The following is a 16,922-nucleotide window of genomic DNA, read 5'->3' on the forward strand; positions in this document are numbered from 1 at the left end:
CTTCTTCTTCTTCTTCCCCTCCTCTTCCTCCTCCTCCTCCTCCTCCTCCTTCTCCTCCTTCTTCTCCAATACATCTCCTTTTAGAAATAAGAATATTTCTGAAGGCCATAAAATACTAAACCAATCACACTTTAGTGTGACTATGTTGAATAAATACTTTTCCTCTGTTTTTATTTGTGCATAGGGAAAGCGCTCTTAAAGAAGGAGGAGGGACGTAACCAGACTGCCTTAGAGGAAGCAGGATGCACTGAAAACAAAGTTCATCAACTTGAAATGTCAGCAGAGCAGGACGGCAAAAGTGGGTCAGCCTTCAGGAGTGCTAGCACCCTTTTTACCCCCAGGTTACACCGGCACTCTTGTGCTTACTGAAAGTCAACACTTCTTTCAACCTGCTATTCCCTGAGAACACTCCATTCAGAGCCATCCATTACCTTCAAAGCTTCAGTTCAGTTCAGTTTAACGGGTTTGGACTAATGAACTGGTGTAGCAACTTGTAGCCAAGAGCCCCAGAGGTATCATTCAGATCAGCAACAATGACAAGAACAATAAAACGTATTTAGTTTGTCTTTTAAAAATAGTATCATAGTCCGGGTGCCTCGGGGGCTCAGTCGGTTAAACATCCGACTCTGGATTTTGTCTCAGGTCATGATCTCATGGTTTGTGGGTTTGAACCCTGCATCTGCACTGTGAGTGCAGAGCCTGCTTGGGACACACACACACACACACACACACACACACACACACACACACTCTGTCTCTCTCTGCTCCTCCCCTGCTTGCATGCTCTCTCTCCCAAAATAAATAAATAAACTTAAAAAAAAAATAACACCACAGGCACACAAGAGACTTGATTTTATTGATCTCTGTTGTTTTCCCCCTAATCCACTCATCTGGAGTGAAGTGTGGTAGAGAGCTCTCAACTACCAAGGAGCTTCTCTTTTTACAAGGTGACTGCTATGCACTATTGTTTCTCTGTTAAGTGTCAAACCATGAGCCAAGTTTCCTACTGGAAGTCATAAATGTCTGTCACAGGCAGACGCAGGACTGCATGTTTGCTAAGTGCTAATTTGGGGGGGGCGTGACACCAGGTGGAGGAGAAGCTGGTGTTTACGCTGTCTTTTGCTGTGTTCTCACCTGCACTGTGTGACAGTGGGAATGTTATATCACGTCTCTGAGGTTTAGATTGCCTAGTTGCTAAAAGAAAAAGAAAAAAGAAGGAAGGTAGAAAGAGATAAAAATGAGGGTTATGGTGCCGTTCAGGGTTGTGTGGATAAATGAGATTTCAAAAAAAGAAAAAAGAAAAAAAACCTCGATGGGTTATGCAGTTCTTATTTTCTTAACCATGGTGTTCATTTATTTCGGCTGCATTCTGAATAATGCTTTTGAGCATCTAAGAAATATATATTTCGACATCTATAGATGTCTGATTCAATGATTAGAAAAATCTAATTAAATATTTTAAAAGCATCAATAAAAAATGACACTTCCTAAAATAGGTTATGTAACAATTTCCACACCTTGGAAACCGTGAGTGCATTCACTTGTACTGTTAGGCTAACAAATTTGGGGCCATCTCTAGGTAAAAAGAAGACTTTTTCTGCCTGCAATGAATTATAAAGACTGTAGTTGTATAGAACGCTTAAAAAGTCTAGCCTTCACATCGCTGGTGAGCTAAATTTGCACTTGAGCAAGTACCCAGTAGAGCACATATGCAATTGAATTTATTAAAATGTCAGACAAAGCTCATGGGCGCCTCCAGCCCGTGCCCACCTTCTGCTCCTGCAGCTACACTATGTACCGTCGGCGATGTGCAGAAACTCACACACCATGTCACTGGGAGATGTGAAAACGTAATGACATTTATTTGTACTTGAGTTCAACTTTTATAGCAAAAAAAAAAATACTGAAAACTTCAATGTATTTTATGCAGGGGAATTTCATAAAATATTTCTGTTATCCCTGCAATATCATCTTGAATATCATCTTGAAACACTACACTGTAAGCATATAAACAAGGCTCTCCATTGCTTTCAAAGATGAAATTCAGGGAAATAAGTTGAAACCTGACAATGAAAATGTACTTTTAGCATACAGTTACCATTTGACAGGTGAGGGAATGGAGCACACCTTTGAAGTATGTGCTAGTGACATTGCAGTAGGTATTTATGTGAGCTTTCATTGAACAATTACTGTTGTCCCATAAATAGAATTTAGAGAAGCATCTAAGCATGCATGTATGGGAGTGATGCCAGATGGTCTTCTCCAGGATCTCTTTCCTCTTTTTCCTAAGAAAGAGAACCTGGCTCTTTGCTGGGCACAGACTTCCACAAAGACTACATTTTCTGGCCTTCTTTGTATTAGATAGGGTCAGTAAGCAGAAATTTTACATGGCAGATTCTAGGAGAGCTTCTGCTTTGTCTTGCCTTTTCCCTCTATCCAACTCCCTGGAACATGAACGTGGCTGCTGGAGCTCTGACGGCAATTCCGCTCGGCTGAGGAATGGTGGAGCAATGTTTTTGCTGGGTTTGTGGAACCACATTACTGGCTGCCTATTAACGCATTCTTTTCTACGTAAGGAAATAAATTTATGTCATGTCTAAGCCACTAGTATTATGCTTTTTGGTCACAATCAGTTACACAAAATCTTAACTAATGTAGACATTTACTCACTCGAAGACAGAAATCATGTAACATTCTCTTGGTCCTAGGGACACCAAACTGAAAGTTGTAGATTGCTTCATTTGGCTTAATTTTTATGCCGTATTCTGGGGGCTCAATATGAGGAGGACTGCTACTTTTAAAATAAGCGATATGCACAATAAATATAATATAATAATATAATATAATATAATATAATATAATATAAATAATATACATGATAGGAGAAAAAATACTAAATACTCAAGATCAACTTTTAACATACTTTCAAATAAAGTGGCATCTGGAGGTCTCTGTGCTGATAGAATAATTACAAGAGCAGAACACTCTGCAGGTTGGGTAGCTCCTGTAACGTAATAACTAAAATGTTTTTAGGAAGTCCTTATAGAGCTGTGTCTTGTGCAAGAATCAAGTTCTCAAGTTAGCCTCTCTGACCAAAATCCCGTGTGGTCAGTACTACCCTTAGAATTCTTGTAAAGTTAGAATATATATAGTTGTGGGATATGGCTCTGCTCTGATTTCTGGGCAGTCAAAATATTCTTCACCGACATCTATGGTAAAATCCCTAATTGTGAGTGGACTAGTTGGGAGAAAACTCTGAACTTCTTTGCTTGTGTTCAGGGTTTACCTCAGATTTCTATCTTAAGCCTCTAAATCCCAATACACACGAAGATATTTGTGTGGGTGAAGATTAAATAAGATGGAAGAATTGCGTTTCAACATAGAGCTAGGTTCAAAGTCGTCTGACAACGTGTTAGATGCTCAGGAAGTCAACTTCCTGTGCTGCGTTTATATCTTCCCGGTGGTAGGCAGATACCAACATCTTCCAAAATGTCACTGGTTAATTTTCATACACAATGTCAGTTTTATGAGGGTGTGTCTTTTGATTATAAGTTTTTCAAAATTATTTGTAATTTTATACACAACGAATTCCAGAAATTTACTTTTTTTTGTCCAAGTTCATTTGCAAAATGTTGGTATGAATAATTCACCATATATATTATTGATAGAGTATATTAGTTAATTGCTTGTATTTTATTCTTTTCTTTTTTGTTGAAGGATAATTAACATATAGCTAGTTAACTTTAAAAAAAATCTTTTTTAACATTTATTCATTTTTGAGAGTGAGACAGAGCACGAGTGGGAGAGCGGCAGAGAGAGAGGGAGACATAGAATCCGAAGCAGGCTCCAGGCTCTGAGCTGTCAGCACAGGGCCTGACGCGGGGCTCAAACTCACAGACTGCAAGATGACCTGAGCTGAAGTCGGAGGCTTAACTGACTGAGCCACCCAGGCGCCCCCTAGTTAACTATTTTTTTTTTTTTTTTAACAATATAATATGCTTGCACTGGTTTGTATCAAGGTGTTCTTTTCAACCTACTGAATGAACTCAATTTGCCGAGGCAGTAATGTAGCTGTACTCTGTGGATAAATCTTAGGAATTAAGTAAAATTTTAAGTTTGGACTGACATGGAAAATAAAGTAAATATGATTCATTTGTTGCTTTAGAGGTTTGATAGAAGCGAACACTGAAGAGTCTTTTAATTTTAATTTTTATCTGTAACAAAACATTATGGGGAAACAATTTAAAAGGCCATATAGTGCTGAGAGTCATAAAAAACCGTCAGTCTCCTGTCCCTGCAACAGATTCCCCACAGGCAAAGACTTTCAACTCTCTTGTTTCTTCTGATATCTATCTCTATGAAGGCAGATAACATTGGCTACTGCTATTTGTTGATTCAGGAATTTCAGACATATCCCTGGATTTTTTATTTTGAGAGACGAGGATTTGGGTTCCTTTAGTGCTTTCTTCCTTGCCATCATACATTTTGGTAAAACCCACACATATTTTTTTCTTGTTACAATATAAATATTATTTACTTTGAGCAAAATAACATTCTGTAATTAGATTTTGTTCCCTGAATGGCTTTCTATTTTTTTTCCTGGAGATAATTGGCTTATTTTTACATTTACTTAATTCTCTTGAGTATTTAAGCTTTCTGCACACTCAAGGAACTCTGAAATTGTTTTCTATGCAATCCAAACTTTTAGATCATTTATCAGTTACATTTTTGTCCTGGAGAACTGCTCCTTGAAGTCTCCACCATGCTGTTAATCGGAACTCTTTGCTTCCTGGGCCTGACACAGACTTGATTTGGCTGTGCTGCCATTTAAGACTTCTCTTACTTCTCTTATTACTCTTACTTCTGTACTCTGACTCTTCCTTTTATTGGATTCTCAGTTTCTTGATTCTTGTATCTTCCCCTTTTCTGATTTAATCCTGTATTTTGGTGCAGCACATTTTCCAATAGCTTCCTGAGAAATGGTGCATGGGAAATAACTTTTGCAATTTTGCATATTTAAAAATAGCTTTATTGTAACCTCATTTTTGATTGATAGTCTTGTGGGTCTTATAATTCTAGGTCTAATCGTTCTAGTTAAAAATAATTTTCTCTCAGGGCGCCTGGGTGGCTCAGTCGGTTAAGCGTCCAACTCTCGGTTTTGGGTCAGGTCATGATCTTGTAGTTGTGGGTTTGAGCCCTGCATCAGGCTGTGCACTGACAGTGAGGAGCCTGTTTGGGATTCTCTCTCTCTCCCTCTCTCTCTGCTGTTTCCCTACTCATGCTGTCACTGTTTCTCTCAAAACAAACTTAAAATAATAATGATTTTCTCTCAACACTTTAAAGGGAAAGTATCGCTTTATTGTTTTCTGGCTGCCAGGGTTTGTGGTAAGTCCAATGCTACTCTTACTCCTAATCACTGTTACTTGCCCTGTTTTCTTTTTCTGGAAACTTTTACTATGTTCTTCTTATTTTGGGGGAGGGATGTGTCAGTATTTTCTGTTCTATGCAACTTAAACAAAGATCGTACTGTCTAAACTTTGTTTCTATGAAAACCACCTTGCCAAAGAGAAAAGAGCTAAGACAGTTGCGTAGAATTAATTCACTTTCCAAACTCGAGTTCTCTTCTGGGTAGTTAGCATCATCTATCTTTGTTTTATTCGAATGAGTCCCCTCATCTGCGCTGTGCCATGAAAGAATCCTAGGAAGGTGAGTTATGACCCCGAATGCCTCCTAAGGTTGTTCACGGACCAGGCAGCGACTTCTCTTTTGCAATGTGGGCTTGCGTGCTTCTACAACAGCCGGATTTTCGTGACATTATCAAGATAAGCTGCACTCGTCCTAAGATTAACATAGATAGCTAATGTCTTACAATGGGAAAGTTTATGGGCTCTGTTGTACTGTATTTTATTTTCATTATGTTTTTCCATTATTAGAATAATACATTTCAAATGCAGAAAAACCCAGGAAAGAAATTTATTCATCGTTCCAGAGATTATAAATATTCACATTTTAACACTTGTTACAGAGAATTGCATGTGTTGCCCCTTGCTCTAACAGTGTATCAGGAGCACCTCCCCATGTCAGGTATCATTGCACATATTATACAACATGACTTTTGATGGTTGCTGTGTTTCTATTATACAAACTTGCATTATGTATATAACCTTTTTCTTAGGACGTGAGACCTCCATTTTTGTTTTTGTTTTTGCCTTTGCTGTCCTAAGCATTGAGGAGCCCAAATGGCTCAAGTTTCATCAGCCTATACATGAAAATGGGGTTGCACTAACATTAATTTTCCAATTATGATGTGTCATAGCCACTTCCTGCATGATTCAACCCCATTTGTTATTTCTAGAAGACCCTGGAGAAGTCTTACTTGTATACAGGAGTAAGTCAATATATGTCCTTCCCCTTGTGCATCTTTGAGGGATTACCAGCCACAGAAATTTAATGAGGGGTCTTGACTATGCTGCTAATGCTGGTCCCTTCTGGGGAGAGGCTGGCCCACACTGCACCTCTGTACATCCTCCACAGTATTTGCAGACTCTACTATGACAATTTTCTGCCAGAGAAAGGACAGAATGTGCCTTTCCCATTTTGAGCTGGAGTTCATTTTCTAGGTTCTAGGGAAGTAATGCTTATACGCAGAGTCTCAGGGACACTCTTTCATGGAAACAGTCCTTCAGCTTCTGACTAGAATGCCTCCCTATTGAAAGCAGTGGTTTTCCAGCCGGGCTGAACCACACACAGGTCTTTTAGAAGATAGAAATGTCCAGCGCATACTTCAGATCTGCTGAAATACTCTCCTAGGTGGAACCACAGGATGTGCATTTCAAAGTTCATCAAGGTACATCAGTTTTGTTGTGTGTAGTGGATCCTGTTGGTTCTTCTTATAGATCTTTTGTCCCAGAATCACAGCCCTCTCTCAGCTTCTACAAACACAGTGGTTAACAGCTTATGCCTGTGATCTTTCCCCAGGGATTGCATTTGCCTTCTTGCCCAGAGATGCCAGGGGGGATGCAACAACTCCAGAGAGGCTTTATTGGAGAGTACACCAAATCATTGTAAAGGCTCTAATTCTAGGAAATCTGGTCTAAGACAATGTGTGACTAGGCTACTCTTGTGAGGCGCATGAGCAGTCCACAGAATAGGTAAGAGACAGCCATCATGTTATTTCAACCACTGGTCTGATTTCTCTCTCCAGAGTACTCCTGTCCATGAGTGCGCGCGCGCGCGCACACACACACACACACACACACACACGCACACACTCCTTCGTGCACCACGTACGCACACACGTAAAGAGAATTATTCCATTTTCCTTGTAACAGAAAAAATAAAAATCTTATGCATATCAACTCATCTATTACTTGCTGATGCTCCATTTATGAATCTATCTTTAGGCATATTATTTTTCATTTCCTAAGTATCAATAACTATAAATGAAATTGCTGATCTGATCGTAAGACTTTTGATTCATATTGCCAACAGTTTCTCTGAGAGTTCATATTAATTAACTCTGTAACAACCAGTGTACAAGGTCTCCATTGTCCTATAACCCTCCCAGGGCTGCCTACCTTTCTACTCTAGTTTTTCTGGGAAGGGGAGGAGTCAGACAGACATAAATGGTGGTGACAGTCTATGGTTCATAAAAATAGAATTGAATATAGATAGGAATCAACCTAGAGGCATAGGCTGGAGAAGATAGGCAGAGGGGCAAGATGAAGATTTGGCATGAGATCACTTTAGGACAAGGATGATGGCATGGAAAATGGCAGATTCTCAGCTTCAGGAGGGACTTGGATGTTATCCAAGCCAAGATGAAGAATGTATGTTGAGGGATATTGCTTAGAGTTTTTCCCCCAGTCACCAACTGCACAAGGAGGAAAGGGCTGATGTAGTTGAGTTCAGTACAAGGCCACGAACTCAGTCACACTACTATGGAATACAATGGTAAAAAGAAGAGAAGAAATAGTCTCGCATGGAGCAAACACTCTTTTCTCCTACTTCCTTAGAATATTTTTCTCCATATTTTTCTTTGGCATTGAGTTGTAAGGATGGCTTAAATATACATTAGTGTTTTTGTGAGACTTAGGTGTAGATATAATGAGTAACTTTATATATAAATCTCTTTGCTCTATAGGGCTTCAAGCCTGCCCATTATAACATTCTACTTTCCATATTGAATAAAATAATTCCAAACACCTATTTTGCTAAATTATAGGCACCTTCAAGGGAGATCAGGAGGTAATGTGTGTTCTCTGATATTGAGGAATCTCCATTCTGTAAGATCCTCACTATCTGAGGATTTATAGGCTGAGGTTTCTGAGAAGAAATGAAGCACAATCTAAAAAAAACCTTAAATAATATGAATTCTAACCACCTTTGCCTTAATTCTCATGAGAGAAGAATCTAGAAAGACCTACTAATGAGTTACTACTCTTTTAGGTCCAGGCCTTGAAGACACATGAATCGATTTATTAAAATTTATCCTGGGGGTGCCTGGGGTGGCTCAGTTGGTTAAATGTCCAACTTTGGCTCAGGTCATGGTCTCACAGTTTGAGAGTTCGAGCCCCCACATCAGGCTCTCTGCTGTCAGTGCAGAGCCTGCTTTGGATCCTCTGTCCCCCTCACTCTCTGTCCCTCCTCTGCTCATGCATGCACACTCTCTCTCTCAAAAATAAAATAAACATTAAAAAAATATCCTGTAAGTAGGTTAAATAAAATGAACATTAAAAAAATTTCTCCTGGAAGTAGGTTAACATAAAAAGACTTTGGTTATTTGTATACTCTCCCTTTATGTGTCTTTTTCTAAGACATCTTTTTAACATATTTAATATGACCTGGCTGAAAAATCATAGAGAGCTGGCTGCATGCACCCAGATAACACTTCCTGCTCAGAAGTGGTCACCGTCAGGGCATTGTGTACAGCAGGGACCCTGGATTCTGCTGCACAAATACCCTCACAGAGGCACTGAATCATCCTGGAAAGCCAGAGAGGAGCTTTGTGCCACCAACTTCCCAGAGCTGTCTTCGAAACTGGTCTTATTACATTTCTGCTGGGGTAGTTTGCTCTGGGGAGCTTCTGAGTCACTTGAATGGAAAAAAAAATAAGCCTTCATTCTGTGACCTGACTTTAGTTATAGAACAAGGCTCGTGGAGGATTCTGCTTCTGCTCTGGGCCACAGGGAAAGCCCACTCCGGTTAGTGCGATGCTAAAGGCTCCTAGCTCCTCCTGACTGAGCAGACTCCTTCTCACACGCCTTCTCTAGTTCCACCTGTTCCCCCTTGAGAATACAAAAATTATGTTAATATAAATAAGAAAGAAGGACTAATATATTACTTTTCCATCTTTCCCCAGGGAGACCTGACTGGGAATAGGTTCTTCTGAAACCTTAGGGCTTGTGGCTGGTTTTCTTCCTTTGGTTTGATCCAAACATCCCCCTATTTTCACAGAATATTCTGGAACCTCAGTCACTGAGGTTCTAGCTCTTTACCCTGTGTACGTCAGTGGCTGCAATGCACTTGGCTGGAGGCAGGTTCTCTCTGGATTCACACACAGCATCTGCAAATTAGACTAAACCAGAAGAGTGATCAAAAGAAGTGATCATTACTGACAAAAAATGTGCCTAACCAGATGTGGAATAAAAATAAAACAATGTGCAAATACAAACCCCTGGAGCTGACATTCTCATCGGGGTTAGATGACAGCCACTAGGTGGAGACTATGTCCTCCAAAGGCCAGGCTTCCCTACAAGGCTCCCTGTAGGCACACCTAGAAGACAGTCCAGGTGAGGACACCTGGAATCTGTAAGTAGTAAAGACATCTGGAAGGGAGAACCAGGTGGAGACTCCCAGATCAATCCCATCTTTGAGAACATACGCAAATTAGGCAAGGACTCTTGGGAACTGTCCCTGGGCCACACTAGGTGTAGGCCCCAAGAACCTGTGCCGGAAAGCAAAACTGCGGGCCTGAAGCAGGACCAGCATCTTCCCTGTCCTGCCCTGCCTGCTGATGGGGAAGGGACAGGCTGACGATTACATAATTACTGGAAGGGGGGCTTAAATGAGAAGAAAAGAAAGCAGGGTGGCTACTGTTCTACCACTAATCCTAATGAACATTTCTTGTGTTCTAGGAGAAAAGGGTAAGATGAGAGGAAGAGAGGAGAGGCAAAGCAATAAAGAGCAAAGAGTAAATCGAATGGCACAAGCAAGGGCCCCAAAAGATGGTTCTGGAGAGTCTTCTCCCCATTAGAGGATGCAGAGGAAGGAGAAAGCCACTTACCTCTGCCATCCACCTTTTTGGATTTGGGAAAGAGGTGGCATAAAATTCAATGCAATCAACAGGTAAAAGGATATTTAATATATGCCAGACACCATGTTTCATGCTGTGAGGGATGAGAGAGGAAAGAACAGTCCCTGTTTTTAGGGGTATTGCAATATGGCAAAGGAGATGACACATTCAGAAGGAATAATAAACCCACCGAAGTAAGATCCATGATAAAGATGCAAGCAGGTAGCAGCATGGGAACAGAGGGAGCACAGTAATGAATGAATGCTACCTTGGGAAAAGCCTCATGGAGCAGCTTTTGAGTATGAAGAACAACCTTCAGACTGAAGAGAGAGCTTGAGCAGAAAGAGGCATGGAGCTGGGGAAGGCGGCATGTTTCTGGAGAAAGGTGAGCTCTCATGACACTGGAGCTAAGACTCAACAGTGGGTGGTTAAGGCTGCAGGGGAAGGCAAGGCCAGCTGGCGATGACAGGCTAAGAAGGTTGATCTGATAATATACAGGATGGGGATGCACTGAGAGCTATTCAAGAAGAGACTGACAAAATCACAACCGTGCCAAAAGAATGTGAATCTGGAGGCATTATGCATGACGTGCTAGAGAAAGCAGAGACGGGAGATAGGGGACATTGTTTACCAATCTCCCATGCATTGCTTGCATTTAGGCGTATCTTGTAAGCACGGGCACTGCCTTTGTACTGAACTATTTTTTCAAGGATGCTTTTCTAGTGATTAGTGTCGGCAGAAAGAGATAGCGTCTCTCTCCAGAGCAACACCAGGCAAGCCCACTGTCTGTTAACAAAAGATTCAATTTCCCTAAGATCAGGCTTTCCTCTCCGATAATACAACCCACTTCCTATGCAAGAATCCATCTGCTTCTATCTCACGGCTCCTGTGGAACTTAGAAGTAAGGGGAATGGACAGAGATGTGTTGCTTATATTGTTTTATGTCCTGAGAGAAATTACTTTGTTTCTGACCCAACAGTCTATGTCTTTTGCCATAATTCATGAAACCATGGCAGGCTAACTGTCACCCGCATGTAGTGTAAAAATCTCAAATTGTTCATCTTTTTCAATGAAGGGGAAACTGTTAAGAAGCTTTTTCAGTCATCTTAATAGTAAATACTTGTTTTACGGCAAAAATAGAATTTTATTTATTTTTGCACCAAGTACCTGACATTTATTTAAATATGATCCATTTTACAGTGTCCAGAAAACACGGTTTCTTTACCACAAACAGCCTGACCCAACGCCATTCACACTGTCAGTTCATCCCACACCTTTCTCCTGAGTCTCACCCACTAGAGTCTCAGAGGGGAAGTATGGCTCCAGGACAGGATGGGTGTCAGGGATTCCTATCATGCATAGAATACTTTTACACTCTCACTTTGCTCTTTTAATGTGCCTAAATGAAGCCAAAATAGCTGTCCTAAAATTTCTTCCTTATTGCAACTATCCTAGTATTTAGCCAGTCGCCTAGCATATACTAGCTAGTCAGTAAATATTTAGAGCCTGAAAGTGAAATAAAGCAATTAAAGTTAAAAAATAGAACGAGTTGGGAAATTCTTGTCTTTAATCACTTACCCCAATTCTAAAGATAGAGTTGTTTTTAAACCTATTTACGTTATTGTCTTTATACTATGTGGCTGATACTAGGTATTTTTAAGACTGGCTCTGCCACTTACTGTTTTTTGTGACCCTGAACCTCAGTGTTTTCACCATGAAATGGGACTTGATTATTTTCAAGGTCTTTTCCAGCATCGGATTCCATGAAGCCCAGTTCATGGAACTGAGTACTAATGTTACTTCCAGCTTCTTTATTTTCCTTGAAAAACACAGCCAGAAGAGTTATTTTAATTGGAAAGAAGGAAAGATGAGCGATTTAAGTATGTGAGTATGATGAACAAGCTTCTTAGTTTCTTTTGCTATCAATAGCTTTCTGGCCCCTTTATTCACTTTGAAGCAAAGCCTAAATGTAGGGTAGCAATTCTTTCTTTTGATTAGGTTCATGGTATCTGTAATCTCTTTCAAAGATGAAAAACAATGGGTTTTGCTAAGATCCTTTCACATGGGCATAAAAATGGTGGTATTCTCACCAAAACATAGAAACACAGTTTGAGTGCTGAGACTTTAGTTGTCATCCTTATTATGGCAACTAGTAATTAGCTTTTATTGTTTGCAAGAAGTGTGAAAAATCAGATAGGAAAATTCCTCACTGTTGGAAGGAATGGCCTATTAATTGTGATTGCACAAAAACAAAGGCACCTCATGGTGGTGTTTCTCCTGCCAAGTGTAAAGATGGGCATATGGCTACGTGAGCTCAATTGGTTGGAACACTGTGTAATAGAGGCCAAGATCACAGATTAAAGTCCAATATGGGGCAGTCAACTCTTCTCTCTTCTGGCCTGCCAACCATCCTACAAACAGGAACCTAACTGGACGTCAAACACTATTGATGGCATGTCAGTTATCACTTCATACATGATAGCAAAAAGAAGGTCACCAAGTCCACTGTGTTCTGTCCTCTTTGAGTTCATGATGTCTTTATATGCCAATGCAATTTGTTTCAACAATTACCAATTGCTTTCATGTGCTTGCAAGAAAGTTTGGCCTGATACCTATTCTGGAGAAGCTTATCATCTTGAATGGAAAGAGAAACTCACATTTTCTTAAAATAATTTTATTCAAACTATTCATATGCATGTTCAGCATCAGTGACTTCATAATTTTTATAACTACTTTTTGAGCCAAGTAATGTTTACCTAGAGCAAATCATCTTCACTTCCAACTAAGCTGTTTGAGATATCAGGCTAAAATTAGAATCTGTATATGATTCTGTTCCTGGAAATGTTGTGCTGAGCACGGATATCCACTTATGTAACATTTGGACATTAGGACAGTCTTTTCCCTCTGCTTTTCATCCTATGTGTGTGCATTTTTTAAAAAAATTTTCACAATGCAATCACTTACCATATTGCTTTTTAAAATTATCTTTAGAAAGTTGGTTTTCAATGATATTCATTGCTTGCAACTCTGAAATCATGCCCTCCAGAAAAATAATCAAATTTTCCCATCTCTCTCTCTCTCTCTTTTTTTAACATTTTTATTTTACTTTTTGAGAGACAGAGAGAGACAGAGCATGAGCAGGGGAGGGGCAGAGAGACAGGGAGACACAGAATCCAAAGCAGGCTCCAGCTCTGAGCTGTTAGTACAAAGCCCAATGCAGGGCTTGAATGCATGAACCCTGAGATCATGACCTGAGCCAAACTCAGATACTCAACCGACTGAGCCACCCAGGCTTCCTTCTCCTTTCTCTTTTTTAAAAAATAATCATTCTTTATATTTGCACCTGAACTGACTTGACTTCCTTAAGTTTTCTCCCACTCCTTTACTTCTCTATACCCATCTGAATTCTCTATTTTCCTGGCTTACTTGAAAGAATGTTTTAAGATCTAACTTAGACTTCTACACTCATCCTTTACTGAGAAACTTCAATTTTTTCCTGAAAACCAAGCTACTAAGTGAAAGATTGTTAAATTAAAAAAAAAACCTTCAATTTGAATGAGAAATATCATGATGTCTTCCATTTTAACATAAGATATCCAATTTTCACAGATAGAAACATTTAGCAATAACAGCACAAAAGCAAGCTTATATTAGCAAAACATAAGTTTGCAAGTAAAGAAATGTAGATTGTATATAAAACGAAATGTACTGAAAATTTATTGTATGGACTAGATGAGGAAGAGAAGACAGGATGTTGAGTTTTGTGGATAAAAGGGTATGGATCATTCTTTGTAGATTCTTTCTTCTGCACTGTTTTCCTCATCAAATTTTCAAACTTAATGAGGCTCATTGTTATCTTACAATCAAATTGCAGTTAAAACCAAAGTTGTAGTGCAGGAAAATGCCTTTAAGGGCAAAATAAAGGCTAACAACAAGAGTGTTTTGTAATCTATGAAGGGGTGCCCGGATAGCTCAGTCAGTGGAGTGTCTGACTCTTGATCTCAGCTCGGTTCTTGATCTCAGGCTCATGATTTCAAGTCCTTCATTTGGCCCCACCCTGGGCAGGGAACCTACTTAAAAAATAAAAAATATGAAGATTTTGGGAAGACTGCATGTGCACCTTTTTCTATGAAACGTCACAGAAAATCTCACCTTTTCATTCCACTCACTTTACTTACATACCCATAGGAAAAGGTTTTGAGTTTATCTAAATATGGCACACAATTTAAATTTGTTCCAAATGATTGTTTCTGACTACAGACTTGAATGTTAAGTAAACATACGTATCTTTTCCTGGAATTATAATTTTAAACTACTACGTCTCAAAGCATATTTATTTAGTGTGGTTTTAGAGGTAAGAGAGTATTAAGAAACAGACAAAAAATCATCTGGAAAGTGGCATAACTTTTTATGGGTTGTTGTGAACATTTACTAACTGATAAGTAACCGCGTGGAGTGAACACGTAGAGTCCTGGTCCCAGAGGCCATCTTTGGATACCCAGCCAGGTGAGGTGTTCCTTCCCTTTATTCTCCTCTGTGTAGACCTTTCTATCTCTTTCAACATTGTTTTTTTTTTTAATGTTTATTTATGTTGAGAGAGAGAGAGAAAGATAGAATGCAAGCAGGGGAGGAGCAGAGAGAGGGAGAAAGAGAGAGGGAGAGAATCCCAAGGAGGCTCTGTGCCATTAGCACACAGTCCAGTGTGGGGCTTGATCTCATGAGTCATGATATCATGACCTAAGCCAAAAGCGAGTTAGACACTTAACCGACTGAGCCACGCTGGTGCCCCTCAATCTTGTATTTATTTATTTATTTATTTGTTTGTTTGTTTGTTTTAAGTTTGTTTATTAATTTAGAGAGAGACAGAGACAGAGACAGAGAACATGCACAAGGGGCAGAGAAAAGGAAGGAGAAAGAATCCCAAGCAGGCTCCACACCATCAGCATGGAGTCGGAGGTGGGACTTGAACTCACAAACCATGAGATCATGACCTGAGCAGAAGTCAGGTGCTTAACCTATTGCGCCACTCAGGCACCCCTCTACATTGTTTTTAATGATTTCTTTGTGTATTTCTCTTGCTGTTTTGTAAGATCTCTGAGGGAAGGACCGTGATCTTTTTTGTTGCTAAGGCTTAACCCTGAATCAATGAATGTATAAATCTCCACATCCACTTTACCAGCCTCCAGATGGAGGCAGGTTTCTGTGTTACCTACGTAACAGACTACTGAAGATAGTTCTCTGTTTTAAGTTACCCCAGATCAATAGAGCATCTCATGTCTTAGAGAACATTTGTATCAAAATTCTGATAACTTGGGTGGAAAATTACTCTAGTGGTTAAAGATTGACCTTTTTTCTTGGAATTTGCCTAAGTATCAGCTGGAATAGAATACTGGGTTTCTCTTTCAGTGACCTGAGACTCTTTACTCTGGGTACCAGATGGTTTTCTCTTTCACTTGAAAATGAAAACATGTGACAGACTTTGTCAGGGCATGTGTCAGTAATGTTATTCATGGGGAAAGTCTTCCAAATGACATGCTTGTCTCGGAGGGCGTTTATCTGGAGCATGTGTTGTGTCTTCAGATGCCTCAAGTTCACACATTAAAGATGTGAGTTCAGTTGTAAATTGTTGCAGGTCTGCAGCCTCGACGCTTGAAAGAAATCAAACTCTGGGAAAATGAACATTTTCACTCTTCTTTTTCTTTTTAGGGTTCTGAAATACACTTATAAACTGTAAGGGAGAAAAATTCGTATTTTCTTTCTCAGAAACCGTTCACCTGCACTGATTCTTCACACACTGACAGTCAATCAAATTTTCTTAGAGACTTGAGAATATACCCAGAAATTGTGCCTGGGGGGACATCCAGACTGTCTTCTTCCAGGCCTTGCCCAACACTCAGTAACCAATAACTGCTCAAAACTTCAGGCTGTGCTGTGATAATGTGCTAATATCTAGCCCAGAGACATCGCTGCTGACAGCTCCATATAATACTGTTAATAATGAAAGTAGGCTTTAGTTAAGTCACTCCTCTCTTCACCTCATGTGTCAGCTGACAGCCATTAGAAAGACAAGTGTCTGGATGTAGAGATTGTAATCCTAGAAGACTTTGTCTCTTTACAATTCTGATAACACAACCTTGGATTCATTAGCCCTGTGCCCAGCCCTCAGGGAAGTGATCATTTGACAGATCATCATTCCGTGTCTAATTCCTGGAGGAAGAGGAAGAGGAAGAGGAAGAAGAAGGACTTCTCATGATAGATACAAAGATTTATTGTAACACTGTGGTAATTAAGATAGTATAAAACTAGTGAAGGCATCAAGAAACTGACCATTCCTTTTAATAGAACCACATACATATAAAACTTTGATATATAGTAGGAGTAGCCTGGCAAATCTGTGAGGGAAGGAAGGATATTTCAGTAAACGTAGCTGGAAAACTTAGTATCCATGTGGAGAAAATGAATTTGGATTCTTATTTCAGAGCATTCAAAGTCTAAACACAAAATACGTTAAAAACTGGAGTATCGAAAGCAAGGCTTGAAGTTTTGGAGAGGGCGGCGGGGGTGTGTGGGTTACATGGGTATTAAGGAGGGCACTCGTGATGAGCACTGGGCGTTATATGTAAGTGAT

Source organism: Panthera uncia, chromosome A2, assembly GCF_023721935.1.
Source record: "Panthera uncia isolate 11264 chromosome A2, Puncia_PCG_1.0, whole genome shotgun sequence".
NCBI classification, from domain to species: Eukaryota; Metazoa; Chordata; class Mammalia; order Carnivora; family Felidae; genus Panthera; species Panthera uncia.